This window comes from Phyllostomus discolor, chromosome 3 (assembly GCF_004126475.2).
Source record: "Phyllostomus discolor isolate MPI-MPIP mPhyDis1 chromosome 3, mPhyDis1.pri.v3, whole genome shotgun sequence".
NCBI classification, from domain to species: domain Eukaryota; kingdom Metazoa; phylum Chordata; class Mammalia; order Chiroptera; family Phyllostomidae; genus Phyllostomus; species Phyllostomus discolor.
Genome location: NC_040905.2, coordinates 165,490,451 through 165,511,618, shown reverse-complemented (window position 1 = coordinate 165,511,618; position 21,168 = coordinate 165,490,451). Strand labels below are relative to the sequence as shown.

Below are 21,168 nucleotides of genomic sequence, written 5' to 3'. Positions count from 1 at the left end.
ATGTCTTCCTGTGCAGCAGTGAAATTTTAAAAGGGAGTGGTCAATTTTGATGTCAGTGTTTTGATAGATGTTGACCTGCGCTGTGCTGATACCCCACAGCGACTTGCTGTTACCACCAATGATGCTTGAGGCCTGAACAGTGTAGTCCCGTGGGGAGAAAGCCCTGCAATGGTGAGAAATTCAGCTGTAAGAAACCAGGCTCCCCCTGGAAGTGATAATTAATGCAATTAGACATGTGCAGTGTGTGTGGAGGTAGCCTGGGCATGTGTGTGTACACTCTGTCTTTATCAGATAAACAAATGAAAGTCTTTCACCTAATTGTTTTCTGTGTTAGAATCCACCTCATCACGTGTTGGCTTTGGTCATGGGAAGCAAAGGAGAATATCCATCCGTCTTGGTAATTCTCCCTTTTTGTTAGCACTCCTTCCGTCCGTTCCGAGAGGTGATGGGTTTGTGTTGTGAAATGGCTACTAAGAGCATCACCACCGCTCTCATGAACACACAGATGGGGCAGCGAAAGGGTGTTCTTAACATTGGGATTTCAAAGAAATTTAAGGCTTATGGCAGCATTTAATGAACTTGGAACAGAGCCACCTCAAGCCACCTCACTTGCACTTTACAAGGGTAGTGAGAGAGAATAACCTTTCTCTTCGAGGGTAGCATGCACACACCCATGTCTTTCTTTTTTACCTTAAAAAACAGACATTTTTACAGCGATGTCTCTGAGTTAATTTACATTGCGGCAAACTGGAAAGTAGAAGAGAGTAGAGTTTAGTGGCAGGTCTGGTTTGGAGCAGGTGTTTGATTTCACCAACCTTAGTAGTGCGTAAGTTTATTTTTGTAAATTTCCTATTTTTCCAATTTTGATTTCATGGACACACCCAGTCCCCAGCACAGAGAGGTGGTTTGCGTTTCCACGAATGGCCAGCTGGTAGGATTCACTGTCTCTGGCAGGGAGAAAATTCAATTTACACAGAACTCGTGTGTGTGTGTGTGTGTGTGTGTTCTAAGTTGGAATTTATTTGAATTTCTAAAGAGAAATTAATTTCTCTGTGTCCTTGCAGTAAATAGGTACTTGTCATCCTTTTTCCTGTTCCATCAGATGAGCTCCTACTATAGATGGAAGAAAGTTAGTGCTTCCTTTTGGTATTTTGAGACTTTTATTTTTGTGCCTGAGTTTGGCAGCCTGTCCTTGCTGTTCAGCCAGTGTGGACGTGAGGGCCGAGGGTAAGTGTCCTTCGTGTTCCAGAACGTCTTTTTGTTGCATGTTTCCCTGAGTAAATCTATCTCTTTTTCTCCTACTTTAGCTCCATATTTACTATATGTGAACTTTTTATAAACAAAATGAAAGAAGAAGAAAGCGTATGTGGAGGCATGAAAATAGTGAAGGCAGGGTCATTTTAAAGCATCTGGTTAGATCAGTCTGGAAAGGGCTTGCACTTGAGAACCAACATTTTGAACCATGGCTTTGTTGGGGCAGGGGTGACAGTCCTGCATCTCCATCCTTTCTCTGTACTCTCTTGGAGATAGATTTGTGTGTCTGTGCATGTTTGAATTTTCTGATGAAAATGTCCGTTATGTTCATAAGCTTTTCAAAGCCACTGCCTTATCTTTTTTGTTCACTAACTTTTACTGTAGTTGTTTTTGTTTGAGGGGGCTTTCAATATATTTTTTTGTAGTTTTAAGATCTGCTTTTTACTATTTAAAAGCAACTTTCAGTATTAGTTAACTCTTTAAATGTTTCTTTTGCTGAATAAAATCTCTTTGGCAATATATATTTTTTGTTTGTTTAATTTATTTTCCACTCAAAATTTTGGTCCAAATTCTAGGGAGGCTTCTCCCAAGAGAATTTGGTTTAAAAGCAAAGGATTTTTAAACATCGATGAACCAGATTTAGCTTTGATTTATTTTGCATGTAGGAAAATGGATATTCTGGTGCAGTGTGTGCTGTGTCAGTTGTACAGAGCACGGATCGTTCCTTCCCGTGGTTGCATTGCTTCTTTCCATGCCGTGTCTGTGGTAAAAGCCAGTCGTTTTTTTAACCTCTGAAATAGAGGGAACAGAAGTAGAATAGGTCCTGACCTGTTAGTTTTGGAGACTGAGCTGTATCGTCCTCTGGGAAAGCAGTTAAACAAAGCAGAGATTTGAAGATCAGTGTAGTCACATGGTTACAATCAAGATGAGTACCTAGGGTTTTATTGTATTTGCGACTAAAGAAGCATCCATTACTACCAAGCTGGGTAAAAAGGAGCTGAGTTCTATTCTGCTGTTTTTAGGAGTTTAAGAATTAGCCTGTAAGTTAATTAACAATGAAGTAAGAGATCACATTTTATTGTATGTATGTATGTATATATGTATTTATTTTTAAACATGTTTATTTTTTAAAGATTTTATTTATCTATTTTTATAGGGGAAGGGAGGGAGAAACAGGGAGAGAAGCATGAATGTGTGGTTGCCTCTCACACACACACCCCTACTGGGGACCTGGCCTGCAACCTAGGCATGTGCCCTGATTGGGAATCAGAACCCTTGACCCTTTGGTTTGCAGGCTGGTGCTCAATCCACTGAGCCACACCAGGGAGAGTAAAGTGGATTCATTCTTAATGACCTGGCCCAATTTTGGTTCTGGAGAGTAGGAATGAAAGTCTCTTTTGTAACTACTTCTGCTGGCTAGGGTGTAGAGCTGTCCCTGCCTGTGAGTCTGGGTATAAGTTATTAAGGAGAAGAGAGTGGAATTGAACAGCCCAAAAAGCTGGAGCTGTGGCTGGAGTTTGTGGAGGAAATCTCCAAGAGCCTGGACACTCCGTTGTATGAAGGATGAGATATTTGAGGAGACATGGCCTAAAAACCAGAATTTTAAAAAAGGCTAGTGTAGGTAGGAAAACCAGGACCAGATATCGGCCTTAAAATATCCTAAAGGGAGAGGCCAAGTAGAAGATAAGTTCTGTTTGGCTGAGACTGCATCAGAATTCTCAATGATTCAAAGTCAAAGGATGAAAGAAAAAAATGAAACATTATCTTGGAAGAAAACATGAAAAAACTAGGGGTCAGTCGGTTTGTGGGTAACAGTTGGACATTTTGATTTCCACTGAAACACACTTTCCCTAAAATCACCCTCCTTTTATTAAAGAGACTGCATTTAAGGGCACTTTCAATTTGGCCTGATTATCTGCATGAACACAACAAGAATAGTAATTGATTATATGGGCTCTTTCAAATCTGCTCTGCTGAAACTTTACAAGGGACCTTCAGATGGAGCTTCAGCCAGCCTCTCGGCAAAGAAGCCCAGCCACACCGTTGCTCTCTGGCTTTGCCTGCAGCACCAATACATTTCAGTGCATTCCTCAAGTTCTTGAAGTCCCTACAATGTCTTAAGATTCCTTTTTTGCTATCTTTTGTAACCAATATATTGAACCCACTTTAAGCTTCCTTTAATTTAGGTTTCTCATTGTCAGTTGTACAGGGTAATTGTTGTATCATGCTGTAGTAAATGTCCCTAGGAACTGTACAATGTATAGGGCTCTCTGCCCTCACATTTCTGCTTTTTTAATCATCATTTTTAAATGTCTTCCCTTGCAATAGGAATTTTCCTTTGAGTTCCAGGCTCTCTAAAGCAATCCCATGATGTAACCTGACCAGAGGTATTGGGGGGCGAGGGGAGAAGCCTGAACAATCAAATTGACTAGAACCACATGTGAAAAAAGACTGACTAAACCATGAGTTTAGGGTTTCTGTATAAGCTAAGTGTATGGATATTATTTTTTGATAGTGTACCTGTTTATTTGATCATTTTCTGTTCTTAATTAGTGATCCAAACAGAGTGGCTAGACAAGTAAGTAGTGGATAGGTATTATTATCACATAATGATATTTTTAATATTTCTTGGCATTATAGACAAGTATGTTGCATTATACTTATATTTATGAAATATGAGATGAACAGTCACAGAAGCTTCAGTCTAATGGGACTATTACTTTTTACCTCTTTGTATTTTTTCTGCCTTTTCATGCAACTTGATGAATTCGTTATACCTATTTATCTTTGGCACTGGTCAGGTCTCAAATTAATGAAAACTATAGAAAACAGGTATAGTTTTTTAGGGTCCATACTCTTTTCCCATTAGATGTATTTAATCCCTAAATTTTTTTTTAGTATAGCATTTTTAGATTTAGAATTAGCCAGCTGGATGCAGTTTCGATGATCCTAATTTTGTCGGCAACGTCCGAAGCACCACGGTCTGGAGCCAGTCGAACACGTGCCTTCTTCTCCCCATCAGGCATCGACCTCGGCCACGTCAGTGTCATACAGCTTCTTCACAGCCTGTTTCGTCTGGTGCTGGTTGGCCTTGATGTCCACAGTGAACACAAGTGCATTGTTGTCTTCCGTCTTCTTGTCTGACTCAGTAGTCGGGGGAACTTGACGATGGCGTAGTGGTAAAACTTGTGTCTCCTGGGGGTGCTCTTCCGAGGATACTTAGGGTGTCTTCGGATCCACAGTGTCTTAGTCCTCCAGAGGGTGGGTGATGTGCAGATCTTCTTTCTTTGTGGCTCTAGATGCCTTTTAGCACTGCTTTCTTTGCCTTAGCTTGGGCTTTGGGAGGGACAGGGGTGCAGCCTGGCTGACACCCAAGTCTTGGCTCAGCCACTGTCCTTTCTGCTCTTTCACTCCACAGGGATCCCAGGCCAGCCGGCTGTGTGTCTCCCAGGCCCCAGCGTACACCTTCCTTCTTTGCATTGGGTGCCATCTTTGCGAAGAGGCTAATTCCTAAACTTAAAAAAAAATCATTTCAGTTTGCTTTAAGTGGGTGATCTTGAGGCGAAAACAATTACTGTAGTTGTATGCACCTGTGGTGTCAGATGAGGAGACACTCCCTAAGGGAAAGGTCAGGAGCAGAAGTTTTTGCTGTAATCTCATGAGGTGTTCCAAGCCATTTTTTCCTTGTTGACTCAGAAGAACAAATACTGAAGAAGGCACCTAGCAGCCTCAGGTTTCTCTTCTGACTCACACACATCTAGCAGAATGGGAATTCCAGACCCAGTCCAAGGCCCTCCATGGGTAGGTTGGGCAAAGTGGTTTTTTACAGAACTGTTGTTGAAGTCCAAGGAAATCAGGTCTAAAACTCAAAGATCTCAGTTGATCTAGAACATTTCAACCTTCTGCTTTCATGTGCACCTCACACAGCTAATCTGCCCACTGGAGACCTCCGTTCCTGGATGTTCCTTCACCTTTACACTGTACAAACTACATAGTAGTGGTATACTCCTTATTTCTCTTATCTTTCTCTAATAGGATTATCTCAGTATATTTTTAAAAATTCTATATATATGATTTGCCTTCACTGGGTTGTAAAGTGAGAACATATTGGGTTAGCCAAAAAGTCTGTGTGGGGTTTTTTTTCCATAAAATAAAAAACACATTTTACATTTTCACCAATAACTTTATTGTTGTATGTTTTGAGTATGTCGGCTATCTCCTGCTATTGGCTTCTAGGGGGCAGAGGCCAGCGGTGCTGCTAAACACCCCTGTGTTTGGAAGATATCTTATGCATCTTCCAATGCACAGGACAGCCCCACAGAAAAGAATTATTTGGCCAAAATGACAATAGTACCAAGGAACTTCGCAAACCACTTTTGATAGGCTTGATCAGTCACTGCACCTTCTCTATACACTGCTCAAATCTTCTTTTGTATTTCAGTTGTGTTTTTACCTTTCTTAAAATAATAAAGCATAATACACCAAAGTTGCATATATTCTTCCATCTTCAGTATTAAAATGACTGCACAAAAATTCACCAGTTTTGGTAAGTTATTTTTTAAGACTTTATTTCTTTATTTTTAGGCAGAGGGGAAGGGAGAGAAAAGACAGGGATAGAAACATCAATGTATGGTTGCTTCTCACACCCCCCCCCCCACGGGGGGCCTGGCCTGCAACCCTGGCACGTGCCCTGACTGGGAATCAAACCAGCAACCCTTTGGTTCACAGGCCAGTGCTCAATCCAGTGAACCACACCAGCTGGGGCTGATAAGTTATTTTAAATGCACACTGATATGACAGCTGTCACAATACAATCTAACAAATTGTTTCAAATAAAGTTAAAGACAACTAAGCACTATGACAGCTATCATCTGGAAAAACTAAATGAACTTTTTGGCCAACCCAATACACATAGGAATAGAAATATACCAATTCCTTTTCTTATGGAATTAATACATTCATTCAAAAGTAGTTTTAATTAGTAAATTAAATATAATTTTGAACATTCGCTACCCTAGGCTGTGAGTGCTAGATACTCAGAAAACTAGAGGCATGTGCCCACTGGAGCTCACTCCTCTGAACTTGAGTCTCATCTGTTACTGGAGAAAGTATCTCTGGAAGCTGTTGTGACACTTGGCTAAGATAACGAGTGTGAAAACATTGTGAAATTGTAACTGTGGATGTGACTGTTGTATTATTTAGTTTAAAATAGAAAGTAGGAGAATTTTTATTCTGAACTCATTTAGATAATCCAGTTATGAGACAGTGGGTAAGGGGAAATGATGCACTTTAATGTTGAATGCAGCTGCCAGGGGAATGTTTGAGATTATATTAAAAAAATTTCATTGGCATTTATGCTAAATGGTGATGACACTAGAAATAACACAGACACATTTGACATTACACATTGCTCTCAGCCTTGCTTCATACTCACAGTACATTTTTACTACATCTCATTAATAAGAATGTATTGAGTTTCCTGGCATTGAGTTATATATATAAGATGCCTGTTTTTACAGTTAGTTTCTAGAGTGTCTTTATAAAGCAGTCTCTCAGTGTTTCTCTTTTTTTTTATTATTCCCTTCCCTCACTCTTTCTTCTGTTCTTTAAAGGTAGGGAGATTATATATGTCCCAGTTTATCTGAGACAGTCCTGGTATATGCCTGTTGTTTCGGCATTCCATCTGTTTATCGTTTAGCCCTCTCAAAATGTCCCAGTTTGGACCATAGGTTATATGGTCACCCTGGCTTTTGGCATAGAATAAAATAAAAGAGGAACCAGCAAATTAGTGGAATTGCAAAGATCTGCGGTAACTGACCTCAGCCACTGAACTGACTGGTACAGAGTGTGGATTTGGTCCAGTGATGCCCTGGAATGCAGCTCACAGACTTGAGTCCACGGTGCCTGGTTGTCAGTGCACATCACAGCAGATCTCCTCATGAGCCGTTGAGACTGAAACGTGTGTTTGTTCGCTCTGGCTCAGCACAGTAGCGTTGACACTTCAGCAGTTTTCACTCTGGCAGGGCTTGTTGGAGCTTGAAGGCTGACATTCCTTCCTTCTTTTTTTTTTTTTTAATCCTCACCTGAGGACATACTTATTGATTTTAGGGAGAGGGGAAGGGAGGGAGAGAAACATCAATCGGTTGCTTCTTGCACATGCCCCTACTAGGGACTGAACCCATAACCTAGGCATGTGCCCTAACCGGGATTTGAACCCACAACCTTTTGGTTTGTGGAATAATGCCCAGCCACTGAGCCACAACAGCCAGGGCCTGACATTCCTTCTTAAAGACTCATCAAGGTTTTCATTCATTGTGAGCATATGCATTACCATGGTATCCATTCTGTTTTTGACCATCTTTCACTCTTGACAGCCAACCAGCAGGGGATGTAAAACATGTCCATGGCCCCCTCCCCACCTGTGTAGCTCTGGTGGTGAGACCCAAGGGGATGAGTAAAATGCGGCTTAGAGGGACCCACCTACATTGAAGCATCTCTGCCATCACCTCCTCTTTTTTCAGAATGAGAAGGCAGAACTGAAATGTCCAAAAAGGAGAGAAAAATTCTGCAAGAAGAAAGGTGCTGCTTCATGTGTCTGTTTGCTATCCCCAATATAACAGAATGAAATGGTTTCTTCCTGCTGGCATTAATATGAAAACTCTATCAAGATCAAAGGGATATTTTACTGTTTAAGTGTGAGCAATCAGAGTATTTTTATAGCAGGGCAGTTTGAAAAAAATTTCAATGCAACTTATGCTTGGTTAAGAGCAAGTGCGTCAGTCGGCCTTTCTCTTTTGACAGCTGCATTGGAGTTTGGGGTTGGCCTCTGTGCTTGTGAGCTCTAAAGAAATGATTTGGGTCTGTAAAGTGAAAGTGGAAGGTTGGAAAAGAAAAATCAGTGGAATGGGTCATTTTACTGCTATCCCCATTTGACTTTTCCAGAGAGACAAGTGTGGTATCTAAAGATCTACGTTGAAACATGTTCATAGCGGCACAATTTACAATAGCTAGATGCTGGAAGCAACCTAGGTGCCCATCAGTAAATGAATGGATCAAAAAACTATGGTACATTTACACAATGGAATTCTATGCAGCAGAAAGAAAGAAGGAGCTCCTACCCTTTGCAACAGCTTGGATGGAGCTGGAAAGCATTATGCTAAGCGAAACAAGCCAATCAGTGAAAGACAAATACCATATGATCTCACCTTTAACAGGAACCTAAACAACAAAACAAAGAAACAAGCAAAATATAACCAAAGACACTGAAATAGAGGACAGGCTGACAGTGACCACAGGGGAGAGAAGAGGGAATTTCAGGGGACATTGGGAAGGGTTCACAGGAACAAACTTAAAGGACACATGGACAAAAATTAGGGGGAGGGTGGTAATGGGAAGGAAGTGGGGAGGGTTGGGAGGGGTGGTGGATTGGGAGTAAAAGGGAGAAAACTGTATTTGAACAATGATTAAAATTAAGAAAAAAAAAAGAAACTGCTTTTCACACTTGAGCATGGGCTCTCATTGAAATGCAGATGTGGAGATGGTAGGCCTGGGCTGAGGGCCTAAGACTTTGCCTTGCCAACCAGCTCCTGCACTAGCGGACCAAACGCTAGGCCTGGAGTGGAGGGCTGTCAGGAGCAGTGTGCACTTCCGCCAGCTCTGACTCCGGGTGTCACTGTTGCACCACAGGCTGGTTAGAGTGACACCTCCAAGATCACCATCACCACCACCCCCCCACCTCCGCTCAGGAGCTGTTTTAGTGAGAGGTTAGGCTGCTTTTCTGTCAATTTAGGGCTCTAACGGCAGGGGAGACTAAGGGACTAAATAGGAAACTAGATGAAATTCAGAAAAGAACATTTTATCCCCTTCTGCTTCTATCATAGGAAAAAAAAGCTGTGGTGTACCAGAATTCTGGCTATTTAATCCCTGTTTTGTCAGAAAATGTCCTCATCTACAAAAGAAGGATTTGAATGTCGATGGTTTTCAGAACCCTTTAGATTGATAAAGCATAGGAAGTAAGAATTTCATGATCATGCAACATTAAATGGGACATATTTATGTCTTTAGTCCAGGAATGTGGTTTTATTTCTGTAAGGGCACCTCCAAGACAAGTATGTGTTGGGTAAAAGTGGGCTGGCGGTGGTTTGTACGGAAAAAGTGTGTTTCGTGTACTCAGAACTATAACCTTACTTTTGCCAACCCCAGTATATAAATTTGGTATTTCCCCCATATTCCTGTTTCTCTTTCTTTAAAAACAAAAACAAACAAACAAACAAAACTTAGAGGGGGCCAAAGTTTTGCCATTCCAAAATATATGCCTTTTGGGATGTTGATTTTTAAGCTGGTCATTAAGAAACAAGAAACTGAGAAAGAACCTTTGACTCTCTTTACCTGCCTAGAGTTGTTCAGATAGAAGAACCTGTTTAAAGCGAAGGAGCATCACCTTAGCGCCTTATTAGCAACTAAGTGTGGCGGATGGGGACAAATCTAGCAAAGCCTGTTTGTTCTTCTTTTCCCTGTGTCCCATTGTTTCTGGGTGGCCCAGCAAGAATTCACTTACCACATGTTTGCTTTCTCATCTACCTGTGAATTACCTGCTTTCCCTTTGAAATTCTAGACCCCCCTTCCCTTTGTCCAAAAGCACATATAAACCTCTACGTCCCAGTGCCCCCTTGGGTCTCATATCCTTATGGCACCCTGGCATGAATATCTGTAATAAATTTTGGACATTTTCTTCTGTGAATCTTTGTCATGCTAATTTGATTGTTTGCCAGCTAGAAGAACCTAGAAGGTGTGGGGAAAATTATTTTTATGACCCCCACAGTTTCATAGCTTCAAAGAATTTTTTAAATCTAAGCTGTAGTTCGCTGTATTAATTTCTGCTTTCATATCACTAATTTAAGGAATCTGCCTAGCAGTGGCAGCAAGAGCTAGAAAAGTTTATTAGCATTTATTCTAAGCGTCTGCTTGTTTTAGGGGGTATTTAGGTGTGATACCTCTTTTGAGAAGATACAGGAGTGCTTGTTTCAAAAGGTGCCTTGAGTCCAACTGTGTGCACTCTCTCAGGGTGGTCTCTCAACACAGTGACCACTTCAGTTTAGGACAGAGGTCTGGAACTTACACCTCTGTTCTGACTAAGTGGTTACACATCAAGCCCTATGTAGTGTAGTGGGTAATGGAGTAATCTTAGTCAAGAAGTCTTCCTTCTCAGGCTTCTGGGTGAGAAGATTAAAGTTTTCCTATAAACTTACCCTCAGAAAAAATGTTCACATTATACACAGGAGTTGGGTTTTATAAAATAGAAATTACTCTGAGCCAAGGATGAAGAGTAGACGCAGAATCCCATGTTGAATTCAAACTGAATGCAAACATAGTAATTGCATACAGAGCATTGCATTCCATGCATTGTCTTGAGGGTGTACTAAAGGGGTGTGCTAAAAGCGGTGGACTTAGGCATGGATTCCAGTTTCACTGGCCCTCCCAAGTGCTTTGGATGAGTTTAAATTGGTGCCTTCCTGCAGGGCGACCTGCCGGTATCCATCAGACTGTAGAGGCTTGGTCTCTCTCTCTCACAAATGTACGTCTTGGAATTGATCCAGAGCAAATTATTGGACAAGTCCACGAAGCTCTATGTGAGAGTATGTTCTCAAAGTGTTTGTGATATGAAAAACTTGGAAATCACCTAAATATTCAATAATAAAGGAAGGTCAAAATATGTCACAAATATGAAAGGGGACACTATGCAGGCATTAAAAAGAAGAGATATTTGTATTATCTTAGAAAGATGGCTCTAATAATAATGTTAGGGATTATGGAGTAACAGCATTGGAAAAATACATGTGTTTACGTGTCTATAAAAACAGGGAAGAATTGGAAACTCAATACCAAAATGTTGATAATAGGGGAATTATAGCTGAATTTTCACTTTCTGTCAACACTTCTCTTTATTGTTGAAAACTTAGTACTGTTACATTCAGGAGGGGAATCTGATCATTTGAAAGGGGTTGGGAAAACGCAGCCGTCCTGTGAGCTGGGTGGGAGGAGAAACCACAGCCCTCTGTCTCAGAGTCTCTTCGGTGTGGACTGGTCACCTCCAGGAGGAGCTTCCAGAGGCAGCGGGGACCTGTGAGACAGGACCTGTGTCCCGCTGACTCATACATGGTGTTCCCTCCAGTCTTATTTTATTTGTCAGTGTGGTTCCTAGGGAGCCTTGTGTTCCCTTTGGGCCCAGGAGTTAGACAAGTGGAATCACAGAATGCCTGCCAGGCCTGGAAGTGTCATTAGGGCTGTCCCACTCCAGCTGTGAGGACTTGGAGGCCCAGAGCATTTAAGTAACTTTCCTAGAGACCTGGAGATAGTTCAAAGCCAAGTTGAAATGAAAACATGGTTCCCAGGCTGCTTTGCTTTACCCAGACCTCTGCTATTGTGGATGAGCCCCCAGTTGTAGTAAGCAGTTTTTAAGGCCAGAGAAAAAAGTTTCCAGGTAGGGGAATTCATTTTCTCTCATATCTTTGAATATTATATGGTTAGGCCTTTTGTCCTGATCTTTTTTTAGTGAAGTATGTGGAAGTCCAGAGGCTCTTGGTCTCCCTAGGGTCCTGGCCTCTTTTGAACGTCTGGCAAAAGCAGCAGAGCTCTCCCTTGAACAGTGTGTTTCCTGAAAACCACAAAACTTTGCATTTGATTTTTGCAGGTTTCGAGAACCTTCTGGAACCTGTCCCTAATTTGCAAATGTTTTTTGTCTTGCATTCCTCAACTGTTCAAGTAGTTCTCTTGCACTTGGACATGGAACTGTGAACTGATTTTCATGCCTTTGTGGTAAAAATGTTCCTTGCCAAAACAATAGTCCGGAAAGAGAGAAGGAAAGGACAGGAGGTGGGAAGGTGAACACACCTCACCACAGTCGTGTGTTCTTTGTTTCCTGTTGCTATCAGACTGCCTTTCCAATTGATGTCCACTTTTAGGATATTTTAAAAATGCCTACCATTCTAGCATCTTGGTGGTGTGCTCAACTCTGTTTCCCAGCTACGTGAAGAGTTTATTATTACATCTGAAGGCTCCAGCATTTTCCAAAGAACAAGACTACCGCTTCCATAAGACAGACACAGGCCAAGGCTCAAGATGAGGATGCATTTCATTGCACTTCTCACCAAAAACTAGGTGTTTGAGTAAGAGCAAGTAGTTTCCACTTTAACAGTGGAAGGGTTTGGAAAGTGGACTGCTGCCATGCTTTTCAAGTCAGCGGGAAGACTTGTGAACACACTGACAGCGGCCCACCCGCAGGGTTTCTGATTCAGTGGTCCACGGGGGGCCCGAGAATAGCTTTTCTAATAAGTTCCCAGGTGGCGCTGACACTGCTGGTCCAGGGCCACGCTTGGAGAAGCAGCAACCCAGGCAGTGCGGTTCCTGCAAGGCAGTGTGTTTTCCAGACTTCTCTGACCGCAGGGACCACCTGGGGATGTGTGTGAAAACACAGGTTTCAACTCCATGCCAGACTCACCGAATCAGAGTCTCTGTGGAGGGTCTTGGGATGCTGTGTGATCGGATTTGGGGAAACATCATTGCTGTTGTGTGAACCTTGCAACCCACCCATGCGACAGTAGAATTCATTTACTTACTGCTCTAAACCACAGCCTCCTTATCTATTGCATGCTTTGGCCCTAGGGACCCCTCTGCCCTTGTAAGTGTATTTTTTGGTTTCACCCTCATTTTAAAATGAACTTTAAGCCATTGTTCTGAAACATACTTTTAAAAAATTTTTCAGGTGCCAAATTATTGTACAAAAGAGATAGCAAGGATGCCTGCCTTCTGAGAACTAGTTTCTGAGAAATTATTGCTGAGTGCCCTTTTATAAGCATAATTGGTATGTGTGTCTTAGAGAGGGAGAGTGAAGGAGGGGGAGGGAATGTGAATATGGAAGGTTGGGAGGGAAGAAAGAAATGTGCACTTCTAGCAAGTTCCAGGTGACGGTGATGCTCCCAGTTTACTGACCACATTTGGGAAACCGCTGGAATAGACCAGTGACTCTCAAACGTAGTGCATTAGAGTCTCCTGGGGGAGCTTTAAAAATACTTCTGCCTGAGTCCCACCCAAGAGAGTAATTTAATTGGTCTGGGTTGGGGTTTGGGTATTAATTCCAGTGATCGGCCAAGGTTGTGAACCACTGCTGTGGGTCCCTTGGCAGAGAGGGTAACTGGTTAGGAGGCATAAGGCCTATGGAGGCAAACAGGGCTAAACCAGTGCCGGTCAAGCTTCACTGTGTGTGATCACTGGGCATCTTGTTAGGATGAAGATTCTGATTCAGTGGGTCTGGGATGGGACCCAAGATTCTGCCTTTTAAACAAGCCAAGCAGATGCTGCTGCTATTGGCCTGGGCACCATGCTTCAAATAGCAAGGTGCTTAGAAGGGGTTAACAAACATGTGTCAGTGCCTGTCAACACAGTTTTTATATTCATTTTTAAAGTGCAGAACAAATAAGAGCAATACCAATGAGATGTCAGATACGCTAAATTGGAAATAATAGATATTTTGCCATTCATGAACATTTACCTTCCCTTGATGGCTATAATTTTTTTTGTTTTTGCTTCTTTCTACCCACTACCTACAGTTTTAGCAAATGTCTGTGAATTAATTTTGTTTTAGTGTGATACACATAGACTAAAAGGCCTCCCCTCACCCCCACCCCTCTATCTAGAGCTTGATGTTTCCTCTGAGTTAGGGTCTTGCCTTCCAGCTTCCTTATGGCCACAGACTCAGCCCATCAGATGCTGTCACCCAGGAGGCCAAATGTTGAGTAACAACACCCCGAGGCCCTCACTTCAAGAGCTGAGGCATTGGCTCCAGTGCTGTCCGTTTGCACATGCTGGCAGCCAGCCCTCTTGGGACATGACTTCAGCCCATGTTTCTGGCTTGAGCCCAACCAACCTTTCCTCCCGGGTCAGGGGTGAAGCTTTTTCTCCAGCAGGTTCCATCCTCTGGCACATCCCTAGTGTGGTGGAGTTGAGACATTATTGTCAGAGCCTTTTAGGAGGGGGAATGAAAAGTGAGGCAAGGGAGAGGCAGGACCCCCGGGTGAGGAGGAAGAGACTGAAGTCTCAGCTGCTGAGTTAGCTTCCCCCTCGGCCTGTTGCATTTCCCAGCTGAACTTGGCAGAAGTATTAGATGATTGATAGCCTTTGAAGTTGGTGTGAATTACTCCGGGAGTCCTCCATGCCCATGTTGACCAGGGAACAGGGCTCTCCCGCCTGGGCGTGGAGACCAAAACCTTCCCCCAGTGGAGTGGGACACCGAAAGGAAACACGGATTTTAGTCATTTCCTCTTTTTAAATGAAATCTTTGTGTCAGGTGCCAACGCCCTGGAATTGGCCCACCGCGCAAGGGTAGCCAAACCTCAGATCAGCACAACTTTTGCAGAGTCATGAAAGCAGTGTGCTTGTCCCAGGGCGGGAGCCCGTGACAGTAAGAAAAGCACAGACTGTTCTGAGTCTCCTGTGTTAAAAAGGGAAAAGCTTAAGTGAGATTTATTTTAACTAAAGGAAAGCAACATTTGGGACTTGCTTGAACAGCTTGTATGCCATGTGAAGGGCAACTTGAACTTGAGCGTGGTTGGGACACAGTAGAAACTAGTTCGGCCTTTTTAAATCTCTGGATCCTGGTCTCAGCTTTTCCTGTAACCATTTCCAGTTGCAGTTCGTGTACTGTACTGATAATTCATTCTAACATTTGGGGAACTTTTGCTAGGCACCAAATAATAAAGTAGCTCCTGGACTGGGTCCTTGACCTCTTTTAAGTTTCTCTTAAGTAAGTAGGAACCTGCAGGTTCTGAGGAAACACAAGAACATCTGGAAGGTTTCTGTTTAGGTATGGCTCGGCCTTCCGGCTATAAACAGTGGAAAACAAAAGTTTTTTAAATCCAAGGGCTGGGGCTGTCTTGAAGGTGAAATTCTCTATGTGAAGTCTGAATAAACCACTCCTGGAATGTCCAGTGTCCTTTCCCTGTGATCGTGTAAAATAAAGAAGCCCTGACCTACCTCTCCTTAAAGATGGTAGGAAGCCTAAGCAAAATACTTAGAAATAAGGTCATTTATTTTATGTTACCCCTTGGCTTTAAAACTCTCCATAACTTGACTTTGCACTTAGAAGAAAGCCCATCCTCCCTCCTCTGGCCAACAGGCCCAGCAACCCTCATAGTTTGGCCTCCGCTCGCCTCGCCTCTCAGCCCAGTGCGCCCTTTCCATCTCTTGACAAACTCAGCGCTCGATGCGGAGAGCGTTCCCCTGCCCCAGAGCCCTCAGACCATTCTTTTATGGGAAAAACGGATTTTAATTTTGGTGAAGACCACTTGATCAGTTTTTTACTTTTATTGATCTTTGTTTTGGTGTTATGTCTAGAACTGGAGAACTGGAATTGGAGAGCTCTGTTTTCTTCTAAAAGTTTTATAGTTTTTTGTTTTACATTCAAGACTGTGACTCATTTTGAATTAATTTTTGCATAAGGTGAAGGTTAAGATTGAGTTTCACTATTTTGCCTATACATGGACAGTTGCTGTAGCACCATATTTTTTTTAAAAAAGATTTTTATTTATTAGAGAGACAGGGAAGGAGGGAGAAAGAAAGGTAGAAAACTATTGATGTGTGAGAGAGAAACATCGATCTGTTGCCTCTTGTACGCCCCTACTGGGGACCAAACCCGCAGCCCAGGCATGTGTCCTCACTGGGCATTCAACGGCGACCTTTCACTTTACAGATGATGCCCAGCCAACTGGAGCCACACCAGTCAGGGCTGTAGCATCATTTTTAGAAAAAGACTTTCCTTCCTTTATTGAGTTGTTTTATATGCCATTGTGGGAAGTCGTGTGGAAGCCTTGTGGAGGTCTGTTTCTGAGCTCCATTCTGCTCCCTGGACTGTTCTGACCACCCGCACTCCCGCAGCACAGGTCTAGGTATCTCCCAGGTCTCGCCTTCAGTGTCATTTCCTAGAGAAGCCTGTAAGATCACCTGTTCCCATTCGTCTCCATATCCTCAACTTCAGTCCTGAGGAGTATGGCCTCCATTATTCTCACTTAATACCTGTTTTTTCCCTCTCATGGTATTTAGCGTGATGTGCTAGTAGCTTATTGGCTGGTGTGTACATATGTGAATTATAGGCAGGGCTGGGTCTGTTTTATCACTGTAGTGCCCAACGGGGTCCCTGTTACATGCTGAGTGCCCAACCAATAGCTTTTGAATAAATTAAGGTACAAACACTAAGTCTTCTTGGGTGATATTTTCTAAATCACTGGGTACCACTTTCATAAAATCAGAGGACATTCCTGGTTCTTGGCACTGTATGACTTACTTTTTCCCAGTTAACCAATTAATACTTACAAGCAGTGGTTTTGAGAACCTGTGGCCTGTGTCGGAGTCACCTGACGGGCCTTTTAAACAGCACACTGCTGGGCCCGACCCCCAGAGCTCGTGATTCAGGAGGTCTGGGATGGTCCTAGAATTTGCGTTTCTAACAGGTTTCCAAAAGATCTTACTGATGCTGCTGGTCTGGTTACCACACTGTGGGAGCTACCCTTTGAACGTTATGATCTCTTTTACTTAGTGATAGTCCCAGGTGCCCTTGAACTTGTTGTTAACTGTATTAATCAGTTTAAGAGTAATCACTGAAAAAAAAAAAGAGTAATCTCAGAGAATAGAACAAACCCAGTCCCAGAGGAGTTAAAGAGAAAATGTTCGCTACAGCAGTAAATAATAAGAACTGTACATTTTAAATAATTTAAATAGGAAATGAACAAAGCTTTTTAAACTACACTGAACTAATTTTCTTACATCTGTGGCTGTTACATTTTGGTTCTTTAATATTTGAGCAGGCAAAAGCACTGATATTTTAACTCATAAACTACTACCAGGAAGGCTTGCTAAGTAAGAGCAGGACTTCACTAGTATGGACAAATTTATAAAATCAAAGATTAGGTTCTGCTATGATCTATTTTCCCTAACCCCTTTAGAGATGAACCAAAGCAAGTCAATAAGACTATTTCATGTGCTTATACCAAGCCATAAAAATTACTTTCCAGTGAAGGAACAAAAAATATAAAGGTGGCAAAGTTTTTAACGAACTATAGAAATGCTCCCTGGAAGTATGGTCTTGCAAAGTTTTTAAAAAAGCTTCAATAACTCCAGCTTAATTTGTCTGCTCTCCTCCAATCTGTTCCCGCTTTCCTTTGCAGAAGAGCCTCTAGTTTTCAGCCTAGGTTGTTACGATCTGGTAAACTTTCATCACAGAAAATTCCCTGGAAAGAAAATCTGCCAGCATCAGTTCTTTGTAAGTGTTCAGGAAGCTGTGTGGGGCCAGCAGCCCCCCGGAGCAGAGCCAGTGCAGGGCTCCAAAGCATTGCAGGCTGCGAGATGGTTTTAGCCCGTGTGTTGGCAGCATTGCCCTTATGCACACTCTTGGAAAGATCCCGATGTACTTCCAAGGCATGGAGTGCATGTGGGTGGGCAGGCAGAGTCTGTGGGAGGGCTGGACACACCCCTGCCCACTTTTGTGCTCTCGGAGGCAGATCTTAACCTGGGAAGTCTTTTCAAATAAGGCAGAAAAGATAAGTGAGGAACTGACTTTTAGTACTGATGGTCTGTGAGGCACGCTGTGACCTAAATTATCACAGGGCCCAATGCACAGATCTGCTGAGGTTATTTTGGGAAAGGAATGAGGTGGGTGTCTGCTTTGTTCATTGCTGTGTCCCCAGTGCCAAAAGCAGTACCTGCATGTCATGGGCTCTCACTCGTTAAATGAATGAATGAATTTATTTACTGTTGTTTCTTCCATATTTTCTCTTTATTGTCTGCATTTTAACTTGTTCCAGTGGTATAAGTACTTCCTCCAGCCTCTTAAATATGTTACTCCAAGGAATAAGTTTGAAAATATGACAACAAACGCAGCATAAAATTTCTCTAATGGGCAGAACCCAGCCGTTTTTGCTCAATATGAATGAGAGGAGGTGTCCAGGTAAAATTGTAATTTAGATCTTGATTAATCATTGAGATTTCTCTTGACCTATACCCCACCCACACCACAAAATCAAAGATTAAGAAAAGTATCTACTATATTTGAGAAGGCCAAGCAGAGTTGGGTCATAATTAGGTAATTTGGTTGCAAAATAACCAAGAGCTGGTTAATATTATCCCACAGTTCTTGCAGTAGGAGCCAATATTCATAATCACCAGAAGATAATCTGATGATGAACTGTGGCCAGAGTTTGCACTCAAAACATGCTTTTAATTAAGTTACTTTTAATTAAATTCTTCACAGAAATATGTAGACAATCACAGATGGTATATAATAAGTTAGAGGTTTTTCAATGCCTCTTTGAAAGACTGACAATTTAAAGAAATAAACGAACTTCGCTTTTTTCTATTAGGGTAAAACTGTGTGTGGGGCAGGGTGGTTTTCGGTGGGGTTTTTTGTAGAAGCTACTCCCTTCAGATTTCTCTTTAGCACTGGGTCTCCTGATGCCGTCTTTCTCTCAGGCAATCCTGTTCCTCACGGCCGAACCCTCAGGGAAGCAGGCGGTGCTCCAGCCACAGCACTGCACCCCCACAGTGCACTTTCTCTCCTCCTGCCTTTGCATGCCCTGTTCTTCTGCCTAGAAGGACGTTCCATCTTTCTCACCCTGAAAAAGACTCGTTTATCCTTTACCACTTAGACCTAGTAGTCTCTTGTGCATACATTTTTTAGCCACTCCCATTCTTTGCAGGCAAAGTTAAGACCACCTCACTGTGGACTGGAATTGAACTGTGTGTACACGGCTGTCCTAGGCTTTCTCCTTTTATGGTGTCTTTGTCCACTTCCAGCGCTCGTGTGTGCGAACTTGTGGGAATGGCTCAGTGCTTCAGTTTATTTTATATCTCCAAAAAAAAAATGGCCAGTTTTTTTTCTGCACACATTCTAGAATGGTACAGATCTTTAAAATGTTAAGCTGATTAAAATATACATAGTCAAATAATCAATGGAAAGAAATAGGTTCAGGTGGTAACAGTGGCTACATTAGGACTGTGAGATAATGAATTATTTTTTTATGTTCTTTTCCAGATTTTAGGTAAAACTATTTATATTGCTTCCTCAATTTCATTAAGTGAAGAAAAATACTATGGTATGGTGTAAAAGATATTCTAGAACTTTCACATCAAAACAGTTGTTTCCCCTGTCATAACTGTTCTTTGGAGCAGCAAGGTTCTTATTCTAATTATATTGCCCTCATTCTCACCATTTTTGAAACTCCTGTGATTCTGTTGAGAGCCTCCCACCTCTCCTCAGTGGTGGAGCACTTTTTCAGTTGAAAAAGTCCGATACTTAAATTTTTGAAACAGCCAACTAACGTTCATAGCAGAGTGTAAGGAACAAAGCTTAGAGTGTGCTGGTTAAATACTGAAACATTTCCTGTGTGTCATATTAGTGCCTCTTCAGGCTCTTAAACATGTAACCTCAAGGGATAAAGCTGGAAATACAATTGCTTTAAGAACAATATTACATAAAATGTTGAAACTTTCTATCTAAGAGAGATTGGAGCAGCCAGCCTGTGCATCCCTGAGGTGACCGCCTTGGAACGGACTGCATTCACTCGTCCATAAGTTCTCACTTAAAGCAGTGGTGCCCTCGCTCTAACTCCCCACTCCCGGGGCTGCAGTGTGAGCTCCAGGGCTCCCTTAGCTCTGAATGTAGCTCTGTCACTCGCTAGCTGTGTGACCTCAGCAAGTTCTACACCTCCCCATGCCTCAGTTTCCTACCTATAAAATGGGGAAAGAGGATTTTAATACTTAATAGGGTTGTTCTGAGTTTTCAGTAAGGTAATACCTAAGGGCCTTAAAAAGTAAGTGCCTTGCAGGTAACATAATTTCGCCAATTCTAAGATATACATATTTCACGTTTTAGCACTTCTGAAGTGAAGATGCATCTTATAATTCATGTAATTTTTTAAAAAGCATCTTACCGCCGTTTAGTTAGCAATAACTTTTTTTTACTTAAATAATGGTGTACCTTAAAGCAGGCTGTTTTAGGTTTTAATAACTGATAGTAGTCAGGGCTCGATCAATGGTAGCTGCCATCAGCCTTGCCATTGGCATCATTGTCTCGGTTCTAACCAAGACAGTGGCGCTTGGTTGGCTGGCAGTGCTAGCCAACTCAATTTCATCTATTTGTTTTATTGATATGTTTTTCAGAAAGATCTACTGAGCTGTTTTTTCATATTTGTTTTGTATTAAACTAATGGAAAGTACTTAGGGTTAATTCATATAACGTCTGCACTATTCTCTGCACTATACTTGAGAAGCTAACATGTTTTTCAATGCAGACCAGTCTCTTGAAATAAATAGAGCAGACAAATTCTTTCTTTTCTTTATTGACGTGTTTTCCTAAATCCTTCCGAAGAATTGCTCTTTCTTAGTAAGCAGAACTAAGCCACCATTGTACCACTTAAGATTTACTGGTTTGCAGGTCTTCTCTGAGGGAGAAAAGAAGCAGTTTATTGATCTGTAGCAGAGAATGGATCATGGCCAAACCCTTTCTGGTTTATACAATACATTGACATAAGAATCTCCACACCATTAAGAAGACTGAGTCCTTCCAATTTGAGGCCACCTGTCAGGCATGAACAATAACTGGGAAAAATCGATACACAATATAAAACTTGTTTTCGCACAGACACTGCCAGGATCGTGCCCAGTGATAGGCGTGTCTTGTTATTTTACCACTGATAGGCTTGTAGTTCCTAATTTTAGGCTCCTCCTCATTTTGACTTTCATTGTTCAGTGTGCAGGAGGGTGGGAGAGACCAAACTGAATCTGAAGTAAACATCTTCTGCTGGGTGGAAGGGATTCAATAACATGAGAGAACCTTGGGCCAAAGTTTATTAAGCTTGACCAGGAAGATCC

General features: G+C 42.1%; 1 protein-coding gene and 1 pseudogene across 4 annotated transcripts in view; one reads left to right on the top strand and one right to left on the bottom strand.

Moving 5' to 3' along the window:
- The window catches only part of KANK1 (KN motif and ankyrin repeat domains 1), a 190,414-nt gene that overhangs the window by 107,881 nt on the left and 61,365 nt on the right, over positions 1-21,168 (top strand). The gene's annotated exons all lie outside the window — the stretch shown is intronic.
- LOC114490671 lies at positions 2,579-4,744 on the bottom strand (annotated as a pseudogene).